Genomic DNA, 25,783 nt, shown 5'->3' with positions numbered 1-25,783 from the left:
CTGAATGGGCAAAACCTGGAAGCCTTCCCTTTGAAAACCAGCAGAAGAAAAGGATGCCCTCTCTCACCACTCCTATTCAACATAGTGTTGGAAGTTAGGGCAATCAGGCAAGAGAAAGAAAGAAAGCATATTCAATTAGGAAAAGAGGAAGTCAAATTGTCCCTGTTTGCAGATGACATGATTGTGTATTTAGAAAACTCCATCGTCTCAGTCCAAAATCTCCTTAAGCTGATCAGCAACTTTAGCGAAGTCTCAGGATACAAAATCAATGTACAAAAATCACAAACATTCCTATACACCAATAACAGTCAAACAGAGAGCCAAATCATGAGTGAACACCCATTCACAATTACCACAAAGAGAATAAAATACCTAGGAATCCACCTTACAAGGGATGTGAAGGATCTCTTTCAGGAGAACTACAAACCACTGCTCAATGAAATAAAAGAGGACACAAACAAATGGAAGAACATTCTATGCTCATAGATAGGAAGTATCAATATCGTGAAAATAGTCATACGGCCCAAGGTCATTTATAGGTTCAATGCTATCCCCAGCAAGCTACCAATGACTTTCTTCACAGAGTTGGGTAAAACTACTTTAAAGTTCATATGGAACCAAAATAGAGCCTGCATTGCCAAGACAATCCTAAGCCAAAAGAACAAAGATGGAGGCGTCATGCTACCTGACTTCAAACTACACTACAAGGCTACAGTAACCAAAATAGCATGGTACTGGCACCAAAACAGGTATATAGACCAATGGAACAGAACAGAGGCCTCAGAAATACCACCACAGATCTACAACCATCTGATCTTTGACAAACATGACAAAAACAAGCAATGGGAAAGGATTCCCTATTTAATAAATGGTGCTGGGAAAACTGGCTAGCCATAGGTAGAAAGCTCAAACTGGATCCCTTCCTTACACTTTATACAAAAATTAATTCAAGATGGATTAAAGACTTAAATGTTTGACCTAAAACCATAAAAATCCTAGAAGAAACCTTAGGCAATACCATTCAGGACATAGGCATGGGCAAGAACTTCATGACTAAAACACCAAAAGCAATGGCAACAAAAGCCAAAATAGACAAATGGAATCCAATTAAACGAATGAGTTTCTGCACAGCAAAAGAAACTACCATCAGAGTGAACAGGCAACCTGCAGAATGGGAGAAAATTTTTGCGATGTACCATCTGACAAAGGGCTAATATCCAGAATCTACAAAGAACTTAAACTTACAAGACAAAACCAAACAACTCCATCAAAAAGTGGGCAAAGGATATGAACAGACACCTCTCAAAAGAAGACATTTATGCACCCAACAGACACATGAAACAATGCTCATCATCACTGGTCATTAGAGAAATGCAAATCAAAACCACAATGAGATACCATCTCACACCAGTTAGAATGGCAATCATTAAAAAGCCAGGAAACAATAGATGCTAGAGAAGAAGTGGAGAAATAGGAATGCTTTTACACTGTTGGTGGGAGGGTAAATTAGTTCAACCATTGTGGAAGACAGTGTGGCGATTCCTCAAGGGTCTAGAACTAGAAATACCATTTGAGGCCGGGCGTGGTGGCTCAAGTCTGTAATCCCAGCACTTTGGGAGGCCAAGATGGGCGGATCACGAGGTCAGGAGATCGAGACTATCCTGGCTAACACAGTGAAACTCTGTCTCTACTAAAAAATACAAAAAACTAGCCGGGCGAGGTGGCGGGCGCCTGTAGTCCCAGCTACTCCGGAGGCTGAGGCAGGAGAATGGCGTAAACCCGGAAGGCGGAGCTTGCAGTAAGCTGAGATCCGGCCACTGCACGCCAGACTCCATCTCAAAAAAAAAAAAAAAAAAGAAATACCATTTGATCCAGTGGTCCCGTTATGGGGTATATACCCAAAGGATTATAAATCATGCTACTATGAAGACACATGCACACATATGTTTACTGCAGCACTATTCACAATAGCAAAGACTTGGAACCAACCCATATGTCCATCAATGATAGACTGGATTAAGAAAAATGTGGCACATATACACCACGGACTACTATGCAGCCATAAAAAACGATGAGTTCATGTCCTTTGCAGGGACATGGATGAAGCTGGAAACCATCATTCTGAGCAAACTATCTCAAGGACAGGAAACCAAATACTGCATGTTCTCTCTCATAGGTGGAAATTGAACAATGAGAACACTTGGACACAGGGCAGGGAATATCACACTTCGGGGCCTCTCGGGGGTTGGGGGACTCAGGGAGAGACAACATTAGGAGAAATACCTAATGTAAATGACGAGTTGATGGTGCAGCAAACCAACATGGCACATGTATACCTATGTAACAAATCTGCACATTGTGCACATGTACCCTAGAAATAAAAGTATAACAAATAAATTAATAAAAACAAATAATAAATAATAAAATCTGAAAAAAAAAATAAACAGCTAGGAGTAGATCCCATATCTTAGGTATGTTCTCACTTTGTTAGGGTTGACACTCTAGTATCACATTAAATGAAGTCTTAAACGAACAAACAAAAAAACTGCAATTATTATCTGATCTTTCCTACAAATGCACACAGCATGTACCTACATGGCTCAAAGCAAAATAATAGCCAATTTTGATCTGAATTTCTTCAGAATTACAATACTAATCTTTCAATTGTATATTTTATTATTATTAAATTAATGTAATTGAGATTAAATGTTAAATCTGAATGAAAACCAACAGGAGACAAAAATGTAAAGTAAATCCTCATGTATTCAGAGTCTACTCTACCAGATACCATTTTGATAAACAACTTAGGCCCCTTGTCCAAGTGGAAAGTCCACTGTGCAAAGGAAAGCTAGAGACGCTCCCTACAGAAACGCTCCAGATGAAGGGGAGCGGGGTTTCAAAGATGAGGATAAGCTCCTCCAGCCGTCAGTCCCCTTGGAGCCTGAAACGCAATGTCCAGCAGGCAGTTTCAAGAATGTGTCTGTCCTTTCAAGCAGAGCACATGGCATGGAAGATGCATGTAGACGCATGTGTGTGTGTGTGTGTGTGTGTGCGCGCGCGTGCACTCATATGCATGTGTTATTAGGTCACAAAACCCTTTTTGCTGGCCTTGAGGAATCCCTGGATCCCCTAGGTTGTCAAGAGCACAGATTGAAAACCGCTGGCCAACAAAATTTGAGATGTGAAGTGGTTAAACTCAGCCAACCCTCTGAGCTATGACAGACATCAACGGGCAACACCCCACCACGTGGCTTGGCACTGGGGAGCCATTTCCATTTTGGATCCTAACAGAAAATGCCCCTGTTCTATTCAGAGGCCTGCACTTAGCCCTCCTTGTTCATTTGCAGGATAAATGATGAGAATCCTGCTTTGGCTGTTTCTCTGGATGTTAACTCTGACGCCCACGTTGCCATGACTTATGGCCTTTTTTCATGGCTTATCTTAATGAACTGTTCTTCAGAGAATGATGTTTATTGCATTTTCTTATCACTCACCCTTGACGGCTTTGGGGACACTCCTCTCTCCTGGTTCTCCATGGACTTCGCTGTCTGTTTCGTCTCATTAAAGAGTTCTTTTGCTCTGATTGCTCTCGGTAGACTGTGGTGATACTAAGGGCTCCATCCTCAAGCCACTACACGTCGCTGCTGTTCCCTAAGGAAAATCTCTACCAGGGGAGCCCAGGCCTTCCTGAGGTTTCTTCTCTTGTAAAGTCACAACACACACATGGACACACACACATGCACAGAAGTGCTTACACACACACACACACACACACACGTATTCCACGCCATGGGCTCTCCCTGAAATATCAGAGGCATTCTTGGAACTTCCTGCTGGACTCTGTGCTTCAGGCTTGAAGGGGCTCTTGGCGGCAAGAGCTTATGCTCACCTGGCTACAGGTGATGAGCCTCCCTGTCCAGCACCCATCCTCACTTCTCTCTGCCTTCTCACACTTGCTGTGATTGGTGAGCTTGTGCAGAAACAATAGACCACATGGGGCTCCAGCTCTGCTGAGTCCTCCTTGGAGCTCCTGTGTTTGCAGAGATTCTAGGTTCTCGCTTGCTCTCTGGGCCATGCAAAGCAAGAGGACATATTGATGAGCACACCTGAATCTCCTTCTAAGCCCCATCTTCCCGTAGAACTCCTATCAATAATATCTCACACATTTCCAACTGGCTGACACCTCCATTTATTTATCAATGGATTCCAAGCTCAAGTAAGGGAGATTTTATTTACTGGGACCCTAAATCCTCAACAATTATTCAAACTCCAAATAATAAAGACCAGGCATGTCCTCCTTCTCCCAAATCTGTCATTCTATCACTCTATCCACGCTTACCTACTTCAGCAACCTGAGGTCAATCTCTCTCTCTCTCTTTTTTTTTTTTTTCACCTGAGGTCAATCTCAACATCCCCTGCACTCATGCTCTTTACCTCTAATTGATCTCTAACTTCTATCCTTTCTCTAAGTATTTCTTTAAGCTTCTCTCTTCCAATTTCAATTACTAGCACCCCAGGTTAGAGCCTACAAGACGACTCAAAATAGCTTCAGTCAACACAGGAACCTACTGGCTCATTTGATTGAAATGCCAAGGGGTTGAGCTCACTTTTCATTTGCAGGCTGTAAGGACCCCTGCGTCTGGCTCACCCCGCTGCTGTGGACAGGAGCTTGCACGCTTGGTGGCTGTAGAAGGCCTTCTTACAGCCCCCATCCCGCTCCCCACCTTCTACCTTTTCACTCCTGACTCTGGTCTTTCTTCCACGGTGGTGAATCTTCAGCAAACAGTAGTGTGCTCATCTGCCTCTCCATCCACTTCCGCTCACACAGCTTCTTTTTCTGGAATATGGCTTTTGTTTTCTTCCTCTGGCCAAGATTACTTGTACTCAAAAACTCAATTTCTTTTCTCCATTAACTCTTTCTTTCTAGAAAACCAGATACCCACCTCTCTCATTACTCACTTTTTAAACCCAGTTCTTTGCATTTCAACCCCTCATGCTGAAGCACCTCAGGCAGGACTGCCATCCTCTGGGGGCTTTCTATAGAGAAGGCCCCTCGAGAGCATGCACAGAGCCTTGAACAGAGAGGGTGTCCTTCTGGTTGCCATGTCAGATGTTATGTCTTCATGGTGCCTGGGGGGTGACACAGCCATCTTCAGTGAGTGCTGAACTGAACTGATGATGGACAGATTGTTCAAATAAAAGAGAGAGAAAGGCATGGAGAAGGCAGCACACAGCAATATTCCCAGCGAAATCAGACAAAGAATTTGCAAAGTCTGTTAATTAGGGAAAAAAGAAGCCCACTATCACAATCAATAAATGTGTAAAGGTTGTACTGAAAGCGCTTGAGGAACTGAAAATGCATATGTGAAAAACTCTCATTGGAAAAAAAGAGTGTGAATCAAAGAAACAAAACAATGTAATCAGATATTGTGGAGAAGCACAATGTAGGTCCAGAGAGGATGTGAATCTGGAAGACTGGACCTCTAGCAGACACAGTGCACACCAGCCTGCAGAGCCCCGAACACCGGAACGCAGTGTGTGCCTGGGGGTTGTGTTACCTGTAGCTGGGTACATGCAGGTCTCACTGCAGAGTGTGGGTGCTGTTATTCTCAAGAGTATTGGCCTTTTCATAGATTGCTGGGTTAAAAAACCAAAGCAAACAAACAACAGTCCAGAAAGTGTTATCTGAAACACTTGGCTGGATCCCAGGCACAGGAAGCTCTGGTGCTTAGGGGCTGTCACAGCCCAGAGGAAACCCTGGCTCTGCTCTGTCTCTCCTTTGTGATGCTCCCCGTGCCTCGTGGTCGCCTAAACCCTTCCTTTCCTCTGATTCTGTTGTAACCATTCACTTAAGGGTCCGAATCATCTGTGATGTTTTGGAAAACATTGTTCCTTCTCCTGACTGGGTTTCTGGCTTTGTTAGACCAGTCATAAACAGTGGTCATAAGCAACACATTCACTGCAAACCTGCCTCTCCTCCCTGTTGTCTGCAAGCCCCAGTTAAATGTTAGGACCAATATTAATTCATCTTCAATATTGTTTTCTTAAATTTCGTTACTATTTCTTAAAAACAACTTTTGTCTCCCTTCTGTTGCTCACTCTTGGGTAAAAGGGTTAGTCATAAAACTTGCTCCTGTAATGCCTACTTTAAATGTCAATCTGAGCAATTTTTATTTGGGGCATCAAATTAAAGCGATTTGCGTATTTGTTTTCTCTTTTTCTCCCCACATGCTCAGCACTTTTCCTCACCACAGGGAAAGGTCCCCAGGAACACTGATGGCCACGCTCACTGTCACGAGGGTAGAGTTGGGCCATCATAGCCAGGCTGACCTGTGGGAACGCCGAGTTCCTCCTCTGGAAGGGTCGGTGCAGGCAGCGAGTGTGAGCACAGAGTCCTCTGCAGATGCTGGAGGTAGCAGCCGGCCAGAGAACTGAGCTTTTCCAAGGAACGAGGGAGGGGAGGCAACAGCTGTGACGGATCTGAAGTGGCCCTTGACATGTGGGCTTATTAAATTAAAGTTATTGGCACAGTAACGTGAGCGAGAATCATGCACTGAATGTGAATCCAGGATTCACATCCTGATTTATGCATGCATCCAGCCCTGCCTTGCCAAGGTGACAGTTATATTACCCCGCTGAACTCTGCTCCTCTGTGATCATAACAGGGTACCCCTTGGCTTGCACCCTTGAGATGTGTCTTGTTCCCGGCAATGGATGCCTCAGGACATGGCTTTTCTTTGCTTGTGTCCCCATTTGTTTTTAAAAATTTGCCAGAATGCAATCCCCTCACCTCCCTCAGACTAGTATTAATATTTCATACGGATTCTGAAAAGTTACTTCTACAGTTCTGTCAAAAGTGAGACGTTGAAGGTCTAAAGACTTTCTGGTGCAGGTCACCAAAGACCCTGTGAAGATATCAGGAGGTCAGTGAACAACACCGTCAACCTACAGTGAGTGCCTGGAGTCAAACATTTCAGATAAATCTCTACCCTGTACCATTTCATGATGACAAGCAAAGTCCAGCCACCCTATCCGCTGGACACTGGCAGATTCTTGTCAATTAGGCCTCAGAAACATCTTTAAATGTTTTCCTGCCACCTAGAGTGATGCTACCTCTGAGCTTATAACCACATGCTGTCCCCAACAGTGTGGACTGAAGAGACACTGCCAGAATCTGGATTCAGACACGTCCACACTGCAGAGTGCTAAAGGGCACAACAACAGGGCCCTGAGCTGCCTCCTGGTTGTCACATTCATGTACATGTTGTCCTGTGACTCAAATGCCCTTGCAGCCTGGCCCTCCAGCCCTGTGTCTGTCTGGGGACCACCTCTTTTGGCTTCAACATCCATCTCAAAGGTCACCTCTTCTCTAAGCTTTCCTTCAGAAATCACTGTTTTCTCTGACCGCCATTAGCACTGGACTCCTGTCTCTTACCTCATGTTTCCACATTGCACTGTAGACATTTCTCCCTGTGGCTACTTCCCGAGGGACTGTGAGTTTCTGCAGGACCTGGTGAGTAGGGCTTCCAATGGCCTCCTCCTCATCCTGTTGGTGAGGGAGGAAGCCCTGCTCCAGGCTTATGAAGATGGCCAAATACACACCAGCACCAGGCAGATGCAGCTGGCAGTGGTATGTTTGCCACGTCCACGAGCATTCCCAGGATGGAAGACAGTGTGCGTCATGTAGTCCCACAGAGTCACATTCAGGAACTGAGTAACCACCCAGGGGCTGGGGCAGGCTGGCTGTGTATTAACAAGAGGGTGGGATGACCTTGGTTCCAGAGGGAAGATGCGATTGGCCCATTTGCATCATTTCACAGGCTGGAGGTTGTGGAAGGCCACTGGTCAGGGATCAGCAGTCATTGCACCCGATTCCTTGATTCCAAGCAACAGGATGGCTTGCCCAGGGGACCTCGTCCACAGCAGCAGATTGGGGAGTTATCTATGGCTATGCCGTTCCAGACTCTCCTAAATTTACCAGCGCAGTAGTACCCCCGTAAGTGCCAGGGAAGGGCTGGCGGTTAGTGTGGCTACCCTTGTCATGCTACTTGCATAGCTAACGTTCTACATAGGAAGTCTGCGAAGCTCAGAATTTGTGTATAATTTGTTTTGCCCTCACTTGTCATGCTCCTTCAAATTATAGCAAACAGTTTAGGAAGATCTCATCTTTGGCATACTGAGGAATCTAAGATCAGTGAGAACTCCCTCTGGTGTGTGGCAGGCCAAGTATTTTAGAGTGGGATGGACATCCACATATCAACAGCTGGTTTTGTTCATCCTCTATTAGTTTTCTGGATAGTCCTGCATTTTCAAAGTAGTCACAAAAAATAAAACTTCAACTAGTTCTAACCATCTATTAAACATGTCCTGGGGCATTTTCTAGCAGAGCTGAGTGCTGAGTCCATCTGGAGGGGGCAACATGGGGCAGGAGCCGAGTGCTGAACCATCTAGAGGGGCAACACGGGGCAGGTATGGCTGGGGCTGCAGGATTCAGCTGGCTCATGTCTATTTGGAGGCCATCCTTGGCTCTGTCGCCTTCTGGCTTTCAGACCTTGGACAGAGGACATAACTTGCCTCAGTGTCTCTACCTGTAAAATGGGCATGGTCATAATAAAACCTACTTCACAGGGTGACTCTGATAATAAAACGTGAAAACACAAGTAAAGCATTTAACATAGGGCTTGCCTGTGCTAAGTCGGCAGCCACAGAGGCTGCTATCTCCGTGTGTGTAGTGGGTGAATGGTGTACTCCAAAAATTCATGTACACTGGGAACCTCAGAGCATTGCCTGACTTAGAAATAGGGTCTTTGCAGATGGAATTAAGGTAAGAATTGAGATGAGATTATACTGGATGAGAGTGGGCCTCAATCCAATGAGAGTGTCCGCATAAGAGACAGATTTGGACACAGAGACACAGGACAAAAGAGGAGAAGGCCAGGTCAGGAGGGAATGGAGGGGTGCAGCCACCAGCTGCCAAATGCTTACAGGGATCAGAAGCAGGGAGAGGTAAGGCAATTTTCTCCTCAGGAGGCTTCAGAGGGAGCATGGCCCCTGGACACATTGATTTCAGAATTCTGCCCTCCAGCACTCCAGCCTTTCTGTTGCTCAAAGCTGTCAATTTCGTTTTTTAGGCAGCCCTGGGAACCTAGCAGAGCACAAGACAATATAAAGTACTTAGGGTGCAAAACAAGGGCCGAGCACTCCCAGGAAAGCTGTTCTAGAAAGCAGCGCTAGTCAGTGGCCATAACCCTTCATCCAACAAAGGTTTATTAAGTGCCTCCTGCATGCCAGGCACCCCTGTTTTAATGAATAAAACCAGCTGATTTCTTGGCCTCGAGAGCGCCTGGCCTTGCCCCCCAGTTGCCAAGCAGTTTGCATACCCCACTGGTGCCGGAAGGGCGTGGCCTGGGGAATGGTCTGCTTCCTGGGCACAGGTCCTGGTTTCTGGAGTTAGCCCCGCAAGTGGGTGCTACATGAGTCGCAGCCCCTCTGACCTCAGCCGGCACGGCACAGGGGCATCCCTGGTGCAACTGCCATGGTCCCCCATGTGCTGGGGGTGAGTCCTTCCCCTTCCTGTCTCTCACTCCCTCTGCCCCAAGGAAGTGCTGCTGCACTAGCACTGGCAGTCCTCAGATAAGAAGAGGAGGATGCCCCTGTGGGCTCCTGCGGCTGCTGTTCCTGTTGGGGTTGCTGCCTCCTGTCCATGAGCCATCTCCACCCCCAGACAGGGATGGGCTGATGGTTAGGGCAGCTGCACGCCCTGCCAATGTCAGCACAAAAAATACCAGCAAGACTTCTAAAGGCTCCCGTGATTCTTCAAATACTTAACAAAAAGGTGTAATGTTGTTTTATTATTTCTTCCAAAACCACAGCTGTCATTTTTGTTAAACAAGAAGCCTTCATTCTTTACATCTAATAAAAACAAATAATGCTGAGGAAGAATTTACACTGAAGCACATCAGAACAGGAGACCGGACATCAGAGATTTCACAAACACCGGGACTGTGGGTTCATTGGACCTATGTTAGAGTTCTATCCCCTGGAAGTCTACACTCCACTGCCCTGTCCATAAAAGAAGCTTCGACCTGGCAGGTGGACCAGGGCCTGTGTTTGTGGAGATTCCTGGCAACGCCAAGTCTATTTTACAGTCATGGCCCTTGGCTGCCCTCTTCTGGTCGGGTCTGGAACAGCTTGGCTGAGAGGCCCTGGGGTTCCTGTCCCTCTGCACTGGGTGTTGGGGGTGTGAACGCCAGCCTCCAAGTTAGGGTGAACAACTGTCCTGGTCTGCCTAGGACTGAGTTGGGGGCTTTCTGGGGTGCAGGACCTTCAGTACTAAAATCAGGACAGTCTTGGACAGATTTAATTCGCCCTTCTAGGATGAATAAATTCTTGCTAGGACCTCATGGGCCTACGTCAGAGGAGCAGCGGGCTTGGAAATGAGTCTCGGTGTGGTGCATTGCTGTGTGACTGCTGCTGGGGACTGTTGGTGCAGAGTCGACTTTCCTCTCTTCTGTTATCCTCTATTAGAAAGTGTTAGCATCCATGTTTTGTTTGCTCTGGGTCAGGGCTTTATATTGGTTATTTAGGTTAATTTGAAGGACTCTTATGAGCAGGTGCTGTCCACAACCTGGACCCAGCCCACCTGCTTGAGCCCCACATTCTAGGAGGCCAGGCTGTTACAGTGCATCCTCCTGATGTACTGTTTGCTCCCCAGGGAGCTCACCCTCCCAGCTGGCCCTGCCACCCTCAGGAGGGCCCCAGCTGCAGCCACTCTTCAGCCCAGGTGACAATCTGTCAATGTGTTGGCCTCATGCAAGGTTACACGTCCATCGAGGGCAGGGCTGTGTGGCGTCCTCATTACCTAACACAGTGACCATCTCAGGGAGAAGCCAAACCTCCCAGCCCGGTCATCACCCAAAGCCAAGAGCAGGCCACCTCCGTTACACCAAGCTTTTCTGTAACAGCAGAAGTTCAGCTGTGGCCCTGGCTCTGGCCGCCCCCTCTGATTTTAGAGGTGGGGCAGCTGCCAGCTGCAGGGGCCAGTTCACCATCAGTGACTGGGTCCTGGGAGGCCTACAGGCTCAAGCTTACCCCGACTGCAAGGAGCTCGGCAAGATGCCCTCTCTCCCCGCCTGGTCTCCCAAGGACCCTGCCTGAGACTGCTGCAAGGGTGGCTTAGGCAGAGACGCAGCTGGGATGTGATAAACTTGCTTGCTCAGGGCCCCATCATTGCCAAGGCCAACCCGACCACTTCCCTTCAGAGTAGAGAGGCTGAGCATTCCCACTTCCACCTGCTGTTTGCATGGGACCACCTCTACCTGCCCGTCATCATCCCTAGTCCATCACGAAATATGCCACTGTCGAAATAAACAGGGCTGATTCTTGGCCCTTTCTTTCCACTCTTGCCAAAAAGGGAAAAAAAGAAGTTCATTTAATAATTGTATTGAAAAATGAGATGAGATAAACTACTTTTCTAGCAATTCAAATTTTCAATCAGTCGAAATGTGTGTGGTGCAGCACCTAGTTTATGTTTCACAGGCAACCCGTTGCCTTTGGTTTGGAATCAATTGAGAGCTGATGGTTAAAACTAAAACAGGACTCTTCATGGCCGGCCAAGTTCCAGGAGTGGGGACCCTGGCACTTCCCCAGGAAGAAGGAGTTGGGGGAAAGGAAAGTCACAGGAGGCCATTCTCTACTGAGTGGAGTGGAGACCAGGAGGGGGATTAACCTTTTCATCTGCTCACCCAGTTGGCTGTGTGCATGCTTTTGAGGGTAAAAGCAAATGAAGGTCTATAGTTCTCCTGTTATCAGGTCTTTGTGAGAAGGAGCTCGGGGACGCCCCGGGCTGAGAAAGGTTGGATGGACATTTCTTTGTATAGAGTGAGGTACCAGGAATGAAGCCAAAGGCTTTGTGAGCGGCCGGTTCTGATCCCCCATAGAGGACAGAAACCCCTTCAGCCAAGAATTCCTCATCTTGATGCTATAACAACCTGAAAGAAGCATTTGCTGGGCAGATTAATAGCATCAATAATTGCAAGAAGGCAGGGTGGGGGAGGTGGGGAAGAGTTTCGGGCCATTTCTTCTAAACTAAGACAATAACTTCAAAGCTCCTTTTTAAAATAGAACCTTTTTTTTTAAATTAAAAAAGAAAAAGAGATAGCAAATATTTACAAGGGTGAAGTTAAAATTTTTTTAAAAAGTACCCGTCTCCAAATGTGAACCACTGACCTTAGGTAAACAGGTCAAGGCTGTGGGCAGTTGCCGGGAGACTGGCCTGAGGCATCAGTCTCTGCCAGCTCCTCACAGCAGGGCACCCTGGAACCTGCACATGCACAGATATTCTAAAACAGAGCAAGAAAAAAAGAACAAAAATTTGAGTCAGTGAATACAAACAGCAAACACAGCAAACTTTGATTAAGGGGAGAGGGGAACCAATATTTATAAAAATGACTGACTCCCAGGGAACAGCAGTTTCGAAAGGCCTACAGTTTTTCCATTCAAGTCCTAAACAAAATTACAGACAAATGGTCAAAGTTCCTTTTTATGGCAAGTAAAATAATTTTTAAAAAGCACAAGTTACAAATGGATGCTATGAACAAATGCGTCTTGAATTGTTGCATATGTGGTCCAGCCTGCGAATATATATACTTCTAAGTGTATAACGTATGCATTACCTAATAGAAAACTGAGACGTCCTCTGTACACTAACTTGGCACATAACTGAAGTTTATTTTTCTTTCAAGGCGGTGAAGTTTAAGCATTTTTGTTAAGCAAGGAAATCATTATGCAAATGCCTTTCATATCCTTCCCAGTTTCCTTAAACACTGCATGCCAAGCCTCTTTTCATGTCATTTGAAAATTCAAAGTTGTGATCCTGGACCTGTGAGTGTCTCCTGCACTGTGGTAGCGGGAAGGATGCCCAGGGGTGTGAGCTAAGCTGGGGGCTTTGCTGCCCACTGGAATTGCAGCACACCACTGGCTTCTCTGTCACCATCCTCCCGCTGAGTGGCCGTTCATTGCAGAGAAGTGCCTGGGCGCTGGATTCAGCGACTGATGTGGGTTTGAATCCCAGTAGAGTCCTTATTAATTCCTGTTCCACAGAGCCCTGGAGTGCTGGACAGCGATGCAGTGGGGGTGCTGGCACCTTGTCGTTAATGCCAAGGCAGACTTTGGTAAGAAGCTGCCTCCGTGCAGCCTAACTCACGATTGTCATCTGTCCCCGCCACAACTCTGTGCTGGCCCTAACTCATCTGTCCCTGCCAGAAGCTCGTGAGGTCCTCCTGATGGGGAGGCTCTGGAGCTGGTTTGACCTGCAGAACCTCAGGCCTCGTCCCCGCCTGGGAACTCAGAATCCGCAGGGGACACGCATGCACGTCAGAGTTTGGGAAGTTTTGAGCCTACTAACCACTTCCTCGGTGACACTGGGAGGCACTTCTTTTAGGACTTCAGCTTTCCAGTTGTAAACTGGAAGTAGAATGAGAGAATCTCAGACTCCTACCTTTTAATGAGTGCCTGATGGAACTTGACACTAGGGAGTGGCTGAAGTGTTTGGGAGGAAAGGAGGAGTTCCCCAGCCATGACTGCTAGGTGCTGTGCCCCGCTGCCCGGTTCACTCTCACAAAGGACAATGTCCCCTTGACTGGGCACATGTCCCCTTGACTGGGGAACACCTGGGTACATAAGTCCCAGATGGCTCACACTTGCTCTATGGAGATGACAACCAAATCCTCCTGGTTCACATTTCCGGGCTCGAATCAGGAAAACCCACCTGCCTCCAGGCTAAATCTCTAGTCAACTGACTTCCAAACACGGGTGAAGGGTTCCGTTCCCCATCAGAAGCAAGCTGAGCTCAGGCTAATTGGATGGCTCCTGAACAGAGGGCCGTGGGGCTGGGTGAGGGGGCCAGGCCTTTGGAGCCTCCTGGGTGCTGCAGCTCGTGGGGAGGCAGCGTCATCTGGGACCTCTATCTTTCCCCAGGGGGCTCCCTGGCCGGTGCTGGTTTCTATCTTCCTTATCTCTGCTCCCTCTTTGGCTTCTCTAAGGGGTCCCCTGTCACTGCTTCTTTATGACAGAGCCCTCTCTCCCTCAGCTTCTTTACGACGGAGCCCGCTCTCCCTCAGCTTCTTTACGACGGAGCCCGCTCTCCCTCAGCTTCTTTACGACGGAGCCCGCTCTCCCTCAGCTTCTTTACGACGGAGCCCGCTCTCCCTCAGCTTCTTTACGACGGAGCCCTCTCTCCCTCAGTTTCTTTACGACGCAGCCCGCTCTCCCTCAGCTTCTTTACGACGGAGCCCTCGCTCCCTCAGCTTCTTTACGACGGAGCCCTCTCTCTCTCAGCTTCTTTACGGCGGAGCCCTCGCTCCCTCAGCTTCTTTACGACGGAGCCCGCTCTCCCTCAGCTTCTTTACGACGGAGCCCTCTCTCCCTCAGCTTCTTTACGGCGGAGCCCTCTCTCCCTCAGCTTCTTTACGACGGAGCCCTCGCTCCCTCAGTTTCTTTACGACCGAGGCCTCTCTTCCTTAGCTTCCCTTCCTTCCTGGGAGAGCTTCTCCACCCTCTTCTTGGCTAGCTGCGAAAGTGAAAGATGACTAGCAAGACACGGCTGGGACCCTACAGCTTCATTCTGGGCTTTGGGGACTCTGTTCAAAATTTGCCAAATTCATGAGTTGTTTTAGATGAAAAATCAAGCTAACTAACACTTTAAATTTAGAAATTTATCATCAGGTCTGTTCCATTTGCACATTAATTTTTTAAAAAAGCTCTTTATTTCCATTTTCACTTTAAAAAATTCAGAATTGCCTTCTCTGCTATATTGTTGCCTTTTGGTCTCCTCTCATTTCTCTCTTATGCAAGGACACTTAGGATTTGCAAACCCAAATCTACTGAACTTTGCCAAAGGATTGAAACACATTGTCCACGTGATATTCTTTTCAAAATGTTGCTGCATGTGAACCATCACCCTCCCCACCTATGAATACACAGCTATACTCACATGTAGTTGTTTTGCTGAGCTTTAGCATGTATCTCACAAAAACGAGAGTATTCTCTGAAATTACCTAAGTGCCTTTATTAGTCTCAGAAATTTAAACATCAGGCCGGACGCGGTGGCTCAAGCCTGTAATCCCAGCACTTTGGGAGGCCGAGACGGGCGGATCACGAGGTCAGGAGATCGAGACCATCCTGGCTAACACAGTGAAACCCCGTCTCTACTAAAAAATACAAAAAACTAGCCGGGCGTGGTGGTGGGCGCCTGTAGTCCCAGCTGCTCGGGAGGCTGAGGCAGGAGAATGGCGTGAACCCGGGAGGTGGAGCTTGCAGTGAGCTGAGATCCGGCCACTGCACTCCAGCCTGGGCGACAGAGCGAGGCTCCATCTCAAAAAAAAAAAAAAAAAAAGAAATTTAAACATCAATACAAAGCTAATATCTAATATACAATCTATAATTGAGCTTTACCAATATGCCAATGGCATCTTTATGGTAATTTTTTCACACATTGCCTTTCGTTGCCATGTTCTTTAGTCTCCTTTGTTCTCTAATGTTCTCTAGCCATTATTCCTTTTTCACCATATTGGTGTTTGTGAAGAGTGCCAGCATTTGTAGACTGTTGCTCAATTTGAGTTTATCTGCATCATATAATTATTTTAAAAGCCAATTCCTATTAAGTTTTTCATATAGAATTAAATTTATAGCATAGTATTTGCAGCTGGGATCTCTCGGTACCCAAAACTGCATGTATCAGTTAGTTCTCACACTGCTATAAAAAGCTGCATGAGACTGTGTAATTTTTAAAGAAAAGAGGGTTAATTGACCCACGGTTCTGCATGGCTGGGGAGGCCTCAGGAAACTTACAACTGTGGCAGAAGGTGAAGGGGAAGCAAAGACCTTGTTCACCTGGCGGCAGGAAAGAAAGAGCGAAGAAGAGCATGGAAAACTGCCTTATAAAGCCATCACATCTCGTGAGAAGTCACTCACTATCACAAGAACAGCATGGGGGACATCACTCCCATGATTCAATCACCTCCCACCTGGTCCCGCCCTTGACAGGTAGGGGTTATGGAGATCACAATTCAGGATAAGATTTGGCTGGAGACACAGAGCCAAACCATATCAGTGCCTTTATGTTTAAATGTGGTCCTCTCCATGCAGGTCCTGTGCTTTGTTCAGCATCCTTTGGTGTCTTTTCTCTCCTGAGAGGGAGATGGGTGCTGCTATTGAAGGCCAAGACACCAGTGCTAACAACCTAGGTTGGGACAGGTCACAATGGGCTCCCTCCCTGACCGCACTGGAGTGAAGGAGAAGCTGTGGACCAGACAGTGTCCACTGCAGGAAGATACAGCCTGGCCCACAGGGAACTTTGGCAGACAGTCCCTGGCATCCTGGCCTCCATGGTCCTGAAGGCTTTCGTGGAATAGCTGACTTTGCACATGAGTTGGTGGGTCCTCCACTGCTTCAATGTTCAGCTACTAAACGAAGCTTCAGATGGAGACCCCAAGGCACAAAGGCATCCATCGCTTCCCTGTGCATGGTTCCCCCTTTGCCAGACGCTGTATTGTTCACGCTGGTGTGCCCGTTGGTTACCCTAGGTGGGTCGGAGAATTTTCCACATGAATTTGCTCCCAGGAAGAGTGGCACAAGGAATGCAAGCCTTAGTCCTAGTTCTGCCCAGCACACACCCATTTCTTGTCAAGGAGGCATAGCACTTCCCTGCGTCTGTCCTGAAGCTCAGGAGAAGCCCCATCCTATGTGTCCAGACAGTCTGTCTAGTATTTAGCAGGACAGGGCTGGCACAAAACGCCCTGAGGCAGAATGGAGGGCCCTCTAAGCACCAGGGAGACCCAGGGCCATGAGGATTTCAGAGCCCGAATGCAGCGTCAGAGACATTAAGTGCCCAGATTGCTGGGTTCTCATGCCTCATGTGAGTTAGGGGGCTCTGGAAGTCTAGACTAGTCCTGACAATAATGTTAGATAACTCAGCAGCAAATAACAAGGAGTTAAATTGCATAGTCTTAGCTGCCAGGGGAGAGGCAGTCAGTGAAGGCTGAGGATTTGGGGAAAGCAGCTTCTTCCCAGACCTGTGTCTACTCCAGGGTGCTGACCCTGCAAGGCTGGATTCTCACCCATTCCTGCTGTGGCTCTCACCAGCCTCGCTCTTCCTGCTTTTCTCTTGTTCTGCCTTTCTGTGCTTTATCCCTTGGTCAGGGATTTGTGGAAACACCTTTCTAGAACCACAGAACAATGGTTCTTTGTTCTTTCTAGAAAAAAGGTTCTAGAAATGGCTCTGTGTTCTAGAACACAGAACTTTCTAGAACAATGGTGCTCTCAGGGCTGGAGTTCTGAGCCCTACACAGGGCCATTTGGCCCAGCACCTGTGAATTTGCACTGGGAAAACCAGCTACACATCTATGGATGCGACCCTGTACATTCCAGTCCAAAAAAGATGATAAAAGGTTTTTTTTCCCCCCAATAAAGTCTTATTAGGGAATCTAAATCTAATTAGAGAATAAAAGAGAATAACATCTAATTAGGGGACAAAAGAGAATAACCCATTTGGAGATTTTTAAAAACTAGTGATAAAAGCTTCAGCCAAATTAAATTTAAAGGAGTTTACGTGAGTAACAAACAATTCATGAATCAGGCAGCCTTTTGAGCTAGGGTGGGCTCAGAGGCTCCAGTGCAGCTGCGTGATGGAAGAAGATTTATGGACGGAAAAAGGAAGCGAGGTATAGAAATGGCTGGGTTGGTTATGGCTTGGTGTTGGATTTATTAGAACATGGTTCAAAGAGTTGGCTACATCTGATTGGCAAAATTCAGTGATTGGCACAGGTATGGGCTGTAGTCTGTTTACACAGTTATAGTTTATGATGTACCAAAAATCCTTTAGGTGAAATTGAAAATATGTAAGAAGGCAGCTTTAAGCTCAACTTGATTTGACAGTAGTGAGAAGAAAATTATCAGAAGTAAAAATTGCCAGCCTGGACAACAAGAATGAAACTCCATCTAAAAAAAACAAAATGGCCAATGATTTTTTTTAAGATGTTAAACTGGCTTGGATAAAACCCTTTTCAACACTGGCTTCTCGGCCCCGCCTCCCCCTGCCATCTGAATAAAGTCTTGAATAAATTCCCTGTCTGCTTTTCGCCTTAATTACAGAAGCTGGGAAGTGGCCTTTTCATTTGGTACGTTTTTTGGACCGCAGTCTTTCTCAGCTCATCAGTGCCCCCTGGTGGTACGCAGGACGAGGGGACATGAACGAGTTCCATTGTTCACCGGCTGGTGACTGAAGGACATTTTCTCAGAAGCCCTGCACCTCCTCGCCTGTGACTCAGGTACACCTTCAATATTTTCTTGATGACAATATTTACTGATAGATTGTACTAAGTTAACAGCATCAAGCTCAAAAGAGGCACAGTTAAAAGGCAAAGCCATTTCCCCACCCTCCTAGGGTCCATTTCTTGAGACCCTAACATGTGTTAGAGACTTTACTGGATTTACTTTTCTCATTTTTATTACATTGTATTTTCAATTGTGTGGAATGGACTACAAATTTCATTTGTGCGTATTCAAAGCACACTGTGAATAAAAGGATCTCCCAGGAATCCCTGGCAGGAGGAGGGAGCACAGAGTGGCAGAGCCAGGGCAAAGCAGGAGGAGGGAGCACAGAGTGGCAGAGCCAGGGCAAAGCAGGAGGAGGGAGCACAGAGTGGCAGAGCCAGGGCAAAGCAGGAGGAGGGAGCACAGAGTGGCAGAGCCAGGGCAAAGCAGGAGGAGGGAGCACAGAGTGGCAGAGCCAGGGCAAAGCAGGAGGAGGGAGCACAGAGTGGCAGAGCCAGGGCAAAGCAGGAGGAGGGAGCACAGAGTGGCAGAGCCAGGGCAAAGCAGGAGGAGGGAGCACAGAGTGGCAGAGCCAGGGCAAAGCAGGAGGAGGGAGCACAGAGTGGCAGAGCCAGGGCAAAGCAGGAGGAGGGCAGCCCTGGCAGGAACAGGTCAGCACGCAGTTTGGATCAATGGGGAAACAGCACATCCCTTCGTCTGCACAGGCTTCTAAACTTCATGTGATTGTTTTCAGCATCACATGAGATCCTGAGTAAAAGGCAGCTCTCACTGAGCCTGGGATATCGTGAATAGTGCCCACACGGTTGTTATTATTCACTTGGCAATGCCCTGGTCTTCCTGTTCCCTAACACCTCCGCAGTGGCAAGGAAAGGAAAGCACAGGGAGCCTCTTTGCAACCAGCTGGAGGCTGCGCTGAGGCCTCCGCCATCCTAGGGCCAGGCTCCCAGTGTTCCAGCTTTTTGATGTCCTGGCTAGTTCAATTATACCCCACTCATGCAGGGAGTCCCGTAACTACCCAGGTACATTAATTTTCCCTCAAAGTGCATCTGCAATGCATGGTTGGCTGACACGCAGACAGCCCCATCGCCAGCCAGGAGCCGTGGCAGAAGCAGCCCCGGAGTCAGACCCCTGAGGTTAGGCTGGGAGTTGCTTGGACGCTCACTACTGCTTCACCGTGAGGTTCTTCCCTGGACCAACTGGTGTGTGTCTTGCCTGAACTCGGGTCCATTAAACGTTGACTTCACATTGTCCTAAGAAGTTAAATGAAAAGGGTCTCTGGCTAACGGGGGCAGGAGGCAGGGTGTGGGAACCGGCCTTGCGGGAAAGGTGCAGTACGCACACACAATTGACTGAAGAGGACAGCTGAGATTTATACGGAGGATTGCACCTACGCCTCCAGCCAGCCTTACGGTTCTCCCACTGCTGCCAACACTAAGGGTCCTGGGAGAGCGGGCGCTGGCGCCCGAGCTCTGCCCATATCCACCCTCTCACGAAGCCGCGGAGAGGACTCGGCCTGGGAACCCTTGTAATTCAATTGCGGGAGGAGGTGCCGGGAGTGACCCCTCCACCGCGGGCTGTGGGCTTGATGTGAGGGTCATTTCACCCCAGGACAAGGGTGAGCACTTAGGAAGCTGGAATAGACACTTCGAAGCCCGAGATGGTCACTGTCTACGGCTGCCTCAGTCCCTTTCTCCCTGAACAACATTTAGCTGTTAAGCTAAATCATCCACTTGGCCCCTTAGAGCCTCGACCTCGTCACAATGAAGTAGATGAGGCCGCAGAAGCCTTTGTTACCTCCACAAGCAGCTGGAGCCTGGCTTTGGTTGAGCCCTGGCAATGCCTGCCACACCCCAGACCAAGGTGATAGGTGGATGGCTGCTGCGATCGGAATGTTTACACCCGCCTCGCCCACCCAAATTCATCTGTTGAAATCCTCACCCGCAAGGTGATGGGGCTATTTGGCAGGGCCTCTGGGAGGTGACAAGGTCATGAAGCCGGAACCCTGCTTGTGCACGGGAGGTCCTGACGCTGGAACCCTCCTCGCGCACAGCAGGTCGTGAGACCGGAACCCTCCTCGCGCATGGGAGGTCCTGAAGCCGGAACCCTCTGCGCGCACAGGAGGTCGTGAGGGCGGAACCTCCTCGCGCACAGCAGGTCGTGAGACCGGAACCCTCCTCGCGCATGGGAGGTCCTGAGGCCGGAACCCTCCTCGCGCATGGGAGGTCCTGAAGCCGGAACCCTCCTCGCGCACGGCAGGTCGTGAGACCCGAACCCTCCTCGCGCACGGGAGGTCCTGACGCTGGAACCCTCCTCGCGCACAGCAGGTCGTGAGACCGGAACCCTCCTCGCGCATGGGAGGTCCTGAGGCCGGAATCCTCCTCGCGCATGGGAGGTCCTGAGGCCGGAATCCTCCTCGCGCATGGGAGGTCCTGAAGCCGGAACCCTCCTCGCGCACGGCAGGTCGTGAGACCGGAACCCTCCTCGCGCACGGGAGGTCCTGAGGCCGGAACCCTCCTCGCGCACAGCAGGTTGTGAGACCGGAACCCTCCTCGCGCATGGGAGGTCCTGAGGCCGGAACCCTCCTCGCGCACGCCAGGTCGTGAGACCGGAACCCTCCTGGCGCATGGGAGGTCCTGAGGCCGGAACCCTCCTCGCACATGGGAGGTCCTGAAGCCGGAACCCTCTGCGCGCACAGGAGGTCGTGAGGGCGGAACCCTCCTCGCGCATGGGAGGTCGTCAGGGCGGAACCCTTGTACATGGAATTCATGCTCTTAAAAAGAGACCAAAGAATTCCCGTGCTCCTTCTACTACGTGAGGACACAGAGAGAAGACAGCCACCATCTATGAACCAGAAAGCCCCCACCAGGCACTGAATCAGCCCCTGCCTTGATGTGAGACTTCCAGGCTCCAGAACTGTGAGCAATGAATTTTGTTGTTTATAAACCACTCAGTTTTTGGTATTTCGTTATGGCAACCCTAATGAACTAAGACAGCAATTTATTTCCCCAAACCTTTCCAGCTAACATGGGCACTCGAGCGGATTTTCAGAACATAGAACTTGCTGGTTTACTCCCGCCTACTGACAGCAGGCCCAGCATGGAAGCCAGTGCTACCATTTAAGTACGAATAAGCTGACTTCAAGTTTACAGGCTGGGAGTAAAGTGAACCTTAATCAAGTAATCAGTCTAGCAGGGTTATAATTACAAGACACATATTCTCTTTTGTGTGTGTGTAGGATTTGAAATTTGGAAGGTGCTGAGGTGAGAGGGAACACGGCACCTTTGAGGAACGTTCAGTGTGGACAAATGCGGGAAGTAGGGGACCCATAGGGTAGGTGACGGCGTGACAGCCAGAGGGAGCCCAAGAATAGGGTGTGTAGATGGGAAAGGGTCAGTGGTTATCCCGGGAGGAGTGGAAACAAATAACAAGCTCCCTCTGCACACACGTTCAAACCTTGGGAAGGCACAAGAAGGCCATGGAGTGGGTGCTGGGTTGTGTGGCACTGACCACTGCCCATGTAGACAAGGAGACTGCAGGCCAGCTACAACAAGCACCGGGCCCAGCACCCACCTTCAGCAGCCGCCCTCCCTTCTAAGTGCTTGTGTTCAGCCCTACGAGGAGGGGGAGTCTGGAAACGTAGGTCCCGCTTGGCTTCATTGAGATGGACAAAACCACCCACACGAGTGCCTCTCAGCTCGCTTCCATACCCACCTCTTTGAACTTTACTTTTGGGACATATTTTTTTAAATTTTTATTTTAGTCCATGGATATATGTGCAGGTTTGTGGTATAGGTAAAGTCATGTCACAAGGGGTTTGTTGTAAAGATTATTTTGTCACTCAGGTATTAAGTACCAGTGGTTATTTTTTCTGATCCTCTGCCTTCTCCCATCCTACACCCTCAAGGAAGCCCCAATTTCTGTTGTTCCCTTCTTTGTGTCCATGTGTTCTCATCGTTTAGCTCCCACTTATAAGTGAGAGCATGCAATATTTGGTTTCTGTTCCTGGGTTAGTTTGCTACGGATAGTGTCCTCCAGCTCCATCCATGTTCCTGCAAAGGACATGATCTCATTCTTTTTTTTTTTTTTTTAATGGCTGTGTAGTATTCTATGGTATGTATGTACCTCATTTCCTTTATTCTCTCTGTCACTGATGGGCATTTAAGCTGATTCCCTGTCTCTACTGTTGTGAAGAGTGCTGCAATGAACATTCATGTCTATTTGTCATTATGGTAGAATGATTTTTATTCCTCTGGATATATGCTCCGTAATTGGATTTCTGGGTTGAAAGGTATTTCTGCTTTTAGCTCTTTAAGAAATGGCCGTCTGCTTTTCACAATGGTTGAACTAACTTACACTTCCATCAACAATATGTAAGTGTTCCCTTTTCTCCACAACCTCACCAGCATCTGTTGTTTTTTGACTTTTTAATAATACCCATTTTGACTTATGTGAGATGGTATCTCATTGTGGTTTGATTTGCATTTCTCTAATAATCAGTCACGTTAAGTTTTTTTTTTCTTACGTTTTTTGGCTGCATATCTGTATTCATTTGTAAAGTGTCTGTTCATGTTCTTTGCCCACTTTTTAATGGGCCTGTTTGTTTTATTCTGGTAAATTTGTTTAAGTTCCTTATAGATGCTGGATATTAGACCTTTTCAGGTGTATCGTTTCCCAAAATTTTCTCCCATTCTGTAGATTGTTTATTAATGGTTTCTTTTGCTATACAGTAGGTCTTTAGCTTTAATAGATCTCATTTGTCAATTTTTGCTTTTGATGACACTCTCATGTATAGTTGAAGTGAGTAGAAATTATCACAGCCTTCAGGAGGATTATTTGTTATTAACTTCCAAAAATTAAAAGGCACACATGCTTTTGCTAGCAATGTCCTGTCAAGACATTTTCTTCATAGATGCTCACTCACGTAACCTAATATCTACGATTTATACTGATATGGTTTGAATGTGTGTCCCTGCTCAAATCTCATGTCGAATTGGAGCTGATTGGGTCATGGGGTAGATTTCCCCCTTGCAGTTTTTGTGACAGTGAGAGAGTTCCCATGAGATCTGGTGGTTTAAAAGTGTGTGGCACTTCCCCCTCACTCTCTCTCTTCTGCTGCCATGTGAAGAAGGTGCTTGCTTTCTATTGGACTTCTGCCATGATTTTAAGTTTTTGAGGTCTCCTAGTCATGTTTCCTGTTAGGCCCACAGAACTGTGAGTCAATTAAACCTATTTTCTTCATAAATTACGCAGTCTCAGGTAGTTCTTTATAACAGTGTGAGAACGAACTAACACAAAATCGTTGCCAGAAGAGTGGGGGACTTTGGAGCTGAGTAATGGGGAGAGGTTGAAACAGCTTGCAGGGAGGGCTCAGAAGAAGACAGGAAAATGTGGGAAGGTTTGGAATTTCTTAGAGACATGTTGAATAGTTTTGACCAAAATGCCGATAGTAATATGCACAATGAAGTCCAGGCTGTGTTGGTCTCAGATGGATATGATGAACTTATTGGGAACTAGAGTAAAGGTCACTCTTACCATGCTTTAGCAAAGAGGTTGGTGGCATTTCGCCCCTGCCCTAGAGATCTGTGGAACTTTAAACTTGAGAGAGATGATTTAGGGTATCTGGCGGAAGACATTTCTGGGATTTCTAGGCAGCAAAGCACTCAAGATGTGACCTGTTTCTAAAAGAGTATGATCATATGCATGAACAAAGAGATACTCAAGCTAGAACTTACCTTTAAACAGGGAGCAGAACATAAAAGTTTGGAAAATTTGCAGCCTGACCATGTAGTAGAAAATAAAAACTCATTTTCCGGGGAGAAGTTCAAGCCTGCTGCAGAAATGTGCATAAGTAAAGAGAAACAGAATGTTAATTGCCAAGACAATGGGGAAAATGTCTCCAGGGCATGTCAGAGACTGCTGTGACAGTCCCTCCTATCACAGGCTTAGAGGCTTAGGAGGGAAGAATGGTTTTGTGAGCCACACCCAGGATCCAGCTGCTCTGTGTGGCCTCATGTCATGGTGCCTTGTGTCCCAGTGGCTCCAGCATCAGCCATGGTTAAACAGGGCCAAGGTACAGCCTGGGCTGTTGCTTCAGTGGGTACAAACTCCAAGCCTTGACAGCTTCCACATAGTGTTGGACCTGCAGATGTGCAAAAGGTAAGAACTGAGGTTTTGAAGCCTCTGCCTAGATTTCAGAGGATGTATGGAAATGCCTGGATGTTCAGCGCAAAGTCTCTTGCAGGGGCAGGACCCTCATGGAGAACCTGTGCTAGGGGAGTGTGATAGGGAAATGTGGGTTTGGAGTCGCCGCACAGAGTCCCCCACTGGGACACTGCCTAGTGGAGCTGTGAGAAGAGGGCCACTGTCCTCCAGGCCCCAGAATGACAGATCCATCAACAGTTTGCTCTGTGTGCCTAGAAAAGCCCCAGGCACTCAACACCAGCCTATGACAGCAGCCCTGGGGGCCGTACCCTGCAGAGCCACAGGGGTGGAGCTGCCTAAGACCTTGGGAGCCCACCTTTTGCAACAGCGTGTCCTGGATGTGAGACATGGAGTCAAAGGAGATTATTTTGGAGCTTTAAGATTTAAAGACTGCTCTGCTGGTTTTCTAACTTGCATGGGGCCTTGTAGCCCTTTATTTTGACCAATTTCACTCATTTGAGGTGGGAGCATTTATCTAATGCCTGTACTCTCATTGTATCTTGGAAGTAACTAACTTGTTTTGATTTTATAGGCTCATAGGTGGAAGGGACTTACTTTGTCTCAAACGAGACTTTGGACCTTGGACTTTTGAGTTCATGCTGAAATGAGTTAAGAATGGGGGACTGTTAAGAAAAGATCGTTGTAATTTGCAATATGAGAAGGACATGAAATTTGGGAGGGGCCAGGGGAGGAATGATATGGTTTGGATTTGTGTCCCTGCTCAAATCTCATGTTGAATTGGAGGAGGGACCTGGTAGGAGGTGATTGGATCATGGGGGTGGATCTTCCCCTTTCTGTTCTCATGATAGTGAGTGAGTTCTCATGACATCTGATGGTTTAAAAGTGTGTGGCACTTCCCCCTAGCTCTCTCCCTTACCTGACACCATGTGAAGAAGGTTCTTGCATCCCCTTCACCTTCCTCCATAGTGTAAGTTTCTTGAGGCCTGGCAGCCATGCTTCCTGTTAAGCCTTCAGAACTGAGTCAGTTAAACCTCTTTTCTTCATGAATTACCCAATCTCAGGTAATTCTTTATAGCAGTGTGTGTATATATATATATATATATATATACACACACACAAATACACACATAGGCACATACGTAATGTATTGCAGCAGTATTTGTAATCATGAATAACAGGAACTGTGCAACCCTAAATGTGTGGTTTTAAGTGATTTGATTTTTGTAGGCAGTCATAGGGAACTTATAAATTCCAAATATCCACTGATATATTCATATCAAAATTAGGA

At 47.5% G+C, this 25,783-nt stretch overlaps 1 long non-coding RNA gene across 6 annotated transcripts in view; it reads right to left on the bottom strand.

The window, feature by feature from the left end:
- The window catches only part of LOC117064381, a 28,200-nt gene extending 7,737 nt beyond the window's left edge, over nucleotides 1-20,463 (bottom strand). Inside the window, exons 1-4 of one of the 6 annotated variants that reach the window (XR_004429420.1) lie at nucleotides 20,272-20,463; nucleotides 12,229-12,341; nucleotides 8,986-9,145; nucleotides 3,495-4,066 (exon numbers count right to left, since the gene is read on the bottom strand). This is a non-coding gene — a long non-coding RNA (uncharacterized LOC117064381). Of the gene's footprint in view, nucleotides 1-3,494; nucleotides 4,067-8,985; nucleotides 9,146-12,228; nucleotides 12,342-13,498; nucleotides 13,592-13,768; nucleotides 14,072-17,072; nucleotides 17,168-20,271 lie in introns of those variants that run through there. The other 5 variants (XR_004429418.1, XR_004429417.1, XR_004429421.1 and 2 more) reach the window with 5 other exon arrangements.
- Between the last annotated feature and the right edge of the window lie 5,320 nt (nucleotides 20,464-25,783).

Source organism: Trachypithecus francoisi, unplaced genomic scaffold, assembly GCF_009764315.1.
Source record: "Trachypithecus francoisi isolate TF-2019V2 unplaced genomic scaffold, Tfra_2.0 Lachesis_group2, whole genome shotgun sequence".
NCBI classification, from domain to species: Eukaryota; Metazoa; Chordata; class Mammalia; order Primates; family Cercopithecidae; genus Trachypithecus; species Trachypithecus francoisi.
This window is presented reverse-complemented; position numbering and strand designations above follow the sequence as displayed.